Below are 5341 nucleotides of genomic sequence, written 5' to 3' on the forward strand. Positions count from 1 at the left end.
TTTTTCTCCTTTTATGAAATGACTTAGAAATAAATGCCTCAACCAAGAGAGTTACTGTAAATATCTAATAACATGACATATGTAACCACATCTTTTAAAAGAGAGAAATGTTATTAAAATGTTTGCAAGAGAAATCTTGGTGATTCCAAGGACATATTTTAGGGGTTGCTTTGCGTGTGGAAAATCTTTGAACGTGAGGCTCTACTGACTTCTCTTTTGGGGGGGCCGCACTGCATGGCATGTGGGATCTTAGCCCCAACCAGGGATTGAACCCATGCCCCTGCAGTGGAAGCGCAGAGTCTTAACCACTGGACCACCAGGGAAGTCCCCCTACTGACTTTTTTAAATTAAAATTTTTCTTCAAATTTTCATGACAGGAGAGAAAGTGGGAAGAGAGAATTGTGTCACCTAAGAAAAGAAATCTGAACTATTATTTTCCTCATTGCCTCTTACCTTCTTTTTCTTTTTAAGGCAGGGCATGGATTGGTTGGGGATACCAGTTAAGTCAAGAGGTCAGATTGGCTATACTAGACTAGCCAGAATGGAGCAATAATGCTAACCTGGCAGAGCCAGCATTTTCACCTTTCCAAAACCCCTGAAACCAAAAACACCAGCAAAACCATGATGTACAAATGTAGGTAGTATATGATATGATTCTTAGTGATTCTCTGATTCTAGGCCCTGTAGAAAATTGAATAGACTGTTTTGGGGTCCTTCCACCAAGGGTTAGAACCCATTTCCTACTTCCAGCTTCCCCTTTCCTATCTCCCACATACCACAGCCTTCCTTCCTGCTGTCCTCTACCCATTCAGAATCCACCATTGCATTAAAAAAAAAGTTCTATGTCCCACAATTCCGTCTTCTCCATGCCCCAGTATAAATTCCCATGGTTTCATGTGGCCTATTATTCAATTGTTTCCAACCTTTTAAAGTTTGATGACATCCCCCTCTCCTCCAATTTTTAAACTTACTATGGAAATTATTTAACATATCAAAAGTAGGTAAAAAAGTATAATGAATCCCCCACATACCCATCATCCAGCTTTAACTACTGTCAACATATGGGAAACTGCAAGCATTTCGACTTGGTTAAAACAGCATAACAATGGAAGTTCCCTGGTGTTCTAGTGGTTAGGATTTGGAGCTTTCACTGTTGTGGCCTGGGTTCAATCCCTGGTCAACCTGAGATCCTGCATGTCCAAAAAAAAAAGGCACGAGAGTGGGTAGTAATTAGAGACTCAAACAGAATTTTTGAAACAAAAAATATAATATTTAAAAGTGCAAAATCAATGGAAAGATTAAACAGCTGAATAGTGACCTAGAAGATAGTCCCAAAGAAATTACCTAGAATGTACCATAGAGACAAAGAAATGGAAAGGATGAAAGAAAAATTATGGGTCATAGATGATAAAGTGGAAAGGTCCAATATACACCTGGAGCCAGAAGGAGAAAATGGCAAGAACAGAGGAGAGGTCATATTTGAAAAATTATGACTGAGAATCTTCCATAATTAATGAAATTCAAATTCTGAGTTTGAAGAAACTAAACGAATCCCAATCTAAATAAAAAGAAATCCACACCAAGACACATCATTGTGAAACTACAAAAAACCAAAGATAAGAAAAAGATCCTAAAACAACTAGAGAGAAATACAGCTTACCTACAAAGGAACAAACGAAAATAACAGGATATTTCTCAGTGGCAACAATGGAAGCCAGAAGACAGTAGAATAGTATCTTTAAAGTCTGAGAGGAAACTAACTGTCAACCTAGAATTATGTCCTAGCAAAACCACCTCAAAAAAGATCTTGAAATAATGATATTTTCAGAAAGGCTGTGGAAGATACCAGCAACTAGGAGGTCAAATATCCTAAAGGTAATTCTTGAACTTTCTAGTGAGAAATTCTGAGGAACTGGGGTTTGTAAAAGGTGTGAAAATGCATAGGCTGAGAACACAAAAAGACTAAGGGGACATTGGCTCTAACCACAACTACTACCAACCCCACCCTCACTTTTAATCTCTGGAACATTTGGTTACACTGGAGGTATATGGTTTACTTTTGCAGATTTCAGGGAAGGGAACACTTCTGCTCCATCTCCTCGTGCTACCAACCCCAAAAGGCTTTCCTGGGCCCATAAGCTCTTTTTTTTTAAAATTTATGTATTTAATTTATTTACTTTTGGCTGCGTTGGGTCTTCGCTGCTGCTCACAGGCTTTCTCTAGTTGCAGCAAGCTGGAGCTACTCTTCTCTTCGTTGAGGTGCACAGGCTTCTCATTGCAGTGGCTTCTCTTGTTGTCTTGTTGAGCATGGGCTCTAGGCGTGCAGACTTCAGTAGTTGTGCTTAGTTGCTCCGCGGCATGTGGGATCTTCCTGTACCAGGGATCAAAGCCCTGTCCCCTGCATTGGCAGGCGGATTCTTAACCACTGCACCACCAGGGAAGTGCCCCATAAGCTCTTAGGATGAGTGGTTAATATGACTGGTCAGAGTCCAAGGCATTTATTGGGCCTATTTGCTTCTTCTTCCTGGCTCAGGCCTCTCTTCTTTTCTGCCTGTTACTGGGGTCTCCTCTGAAGATTGTGCCATGTTAGTTTTGGAAAAGGGAGAAAAAGTCATAACAGCTCCATATTGGAGTTATTGCATTCTCATCCTTGTATGTAGTCCCTAAAGCTTCCTCAATCTGGGACATCAAAGGGAGGAGGGGACACAGGCATTCCTTGGTCTCTGAATTAATACCATAAAAATACCTCAGAACCTCATCTGTGTCCTCTAATATAGATGCTCATCCCTACCCTAAGGTAATGAAGACTAGCTGCCATCCCTGGGGAAAGGACAAGTGATTTCTCTGCCAAATCCAAACACACAAGAAATAACCTTTGCTAGGCTCATCCTCCTTATCTCAAAATGGAAGAAAAATACGGAATTCACAGGGAGTTAAAGGTTAATCGTCTTGGTGAAATCACCTACTACTATAAAGAGGCTGAATGTTTACTGTATTAGTATAGAAACAGGACAAAGTGCAAAACCAAATCTGGACCCAAATACATATTGAATTCAATATATGATAAAACTAGCATTCCAGATCAGTGGGAGAAAGATGACTTATTCAATAAATGTAATGAGACAACTGGTTAGACTTTTTTTAAAAGCTGAATCATTACTTTATACCAAAATAAAGTCCATATGTATCAAAATTTAAAGATAAAATATGAAAGTATAAAAATACTAAGGGGAACATGGATGAATATTTTTATAATCCTGGAGTGGAAAAGGCCTTTTCAAGCATGTGTTACCAAATTCAGACTGTATAAAGAAAAAATTTTTATAAATTTTGGCTACATAAAAATAAAAACTTAGACCTTTTAAAATGACATAAAATACTACTTTAAAAAAAGGAGACATACCATGTTCTTGAATAAGAAGAATTAAAATCATAAAGATGTCAATTGTTCCCAAATTAACAATCCAACCAGAATACATTTATTTTTAAAAATTAACATATAAATGCAATTCCAGTCAGAATACACTGATTTTACATCAATAATGTACTGATTGATACATTGATTTTACTGGACAGTAACTTTAACATTCATATGGAAGAATACATGAGAATAGTTAAGAATATTTGGAAAAGAAGACCAGCAAAGGAAGACATGTCTTACCGTAATTCAACTTAAAATGAAGCTATAGTAAACAAAGGAGTATGCTATCGGCACAGGAATAGACAAATAGATCAGCAGAAAGTATGGAGAGTCCAAAATTGATTAAACTATACATTAGAATCCACCAAAGGACCAAGATGGTTTTATATATTACATGGTGCTGGAATAATTGAGTATACATTTGGAAGAAAATAAACCTATTTCTATGGCAGACACTGATAGCTGCCTACACAATTTCCATTCAGAACCCTGACTTTGTTTAGGACAGCAATGTGTCCAGTCAAAACTATTCACCTCCCTAGACTCTCTTGAAAATAAGGGTGGCCATGCCCTACTCAATGAGACATAATTATAAGTCTAATGGGTAGAACTTCCAGGAAAGCTATTGTTTTCTGATAAAAAAGAACTTGCCTCTTACCCTTCTCCCTGAAAAATTCTTCCTGTCTATAACATAAATGTGATGCTTGGAGTATAGAAACTGTATTGCATGAGAAAGAAAATCATAATCTAAGGATTGTGGAACAAAAAGTGAGAAGCAGACTAGATCCTTGATGGCATGGTAGAGCCACACACCAGTCCTGATCTTTTGCTTCTATTCTTCATGTTACATGAAAAAAATAAAAATAAAAAAACCATATCTGGGGCTTCCCTGGTGGCACAGTGGTTAAGAATCCACCTGCTAATGCAGGGGACACAGGTTTGAGCCCTGGACCGAGAAGATCCCACATGCCATGGAGCAACAAAGCCCATGCACCACAACTACTGAGCCTGTGCTCTAGAGTCCGCGAGCCACAACTACTGAGCCCGTGTGCCACAACTACTGAAGCCCGTGTGTCTAGAGCCCGTGCTCCACAACAAGCCACCACAATGAGAAGCCCGCGCACCGCAATGAAGAGTAGCTCCTGCTTGCTGCAACCAGAGAAAAGCCCGCGCACAGCAACGAAGACCCAACGCAGCCAAAAATAAAATAAAAAATTTTTAAAAATACTTAAAACCCTATCTGATTAAGACATCGTAGCAGGGATTATATTATGTATAGCTGATTGAAAATTTTGATAAACTCAGCCTCTACCTCATATCATGTACAAAAATGAACTTCAATGAATTAGATATCTAAATATAAAATAATAAAAGTATGGAGGTGTGTGTGGGGAGACTTTAATTAAGAAGAATCATTGGTGCAGCCATTACAGAAAACAGTACGGAGGTTCCTCAAAAGACTAAAAATAGAATTACCATATGATCCAGCAATCCCACTCCTCGGCATATATCTGGACAAAACTATAATTCAAAAAGATACATGCACCCCTATGTTTATAGCAGCCTATTCACAATAGCCAAGACATGAAAAAAGAATGAAATAATGCCATTTGCAGCAACATGGATGAAACTAGATATTATGATACTAAGTGAAGTAAGTCAGAAAGAGAAAGACAAATACCATATGATATCACTTATATGTGGAATCTAAAACACGACACAAATGAACCTATCCATGAAGCAGAAACAGACTCACAGACATAGAGAACAGACTCATAGTTGCCAAGGAGAAGGGGGCTGGGAGAGGGATGGAATGGGAGTTTGGGGTTAGCAGATGCAAACTATTACATATAGAATGGATAAACAAGTTCCTACTGTAAGCACGGGGAACTATATTCAATATCCTGAGATAAACCATAA

This window comes from Balaenoptera acutorostrata, chromosome 20 (genome assembly GCF_949987535.1).
Source record: "Balaenoptera acutorostrata chromosome 20, mBalAcu1.1, whole genome shotgun sequence".
Taxonomy (NCBI): domain Eukaryota; kingdom Metazoa; phylum Chordata; class Mammalia; order Artiodactyla; family Balaenopteridae; genus Balaenoptera; species Balaenoptera acutorostrata.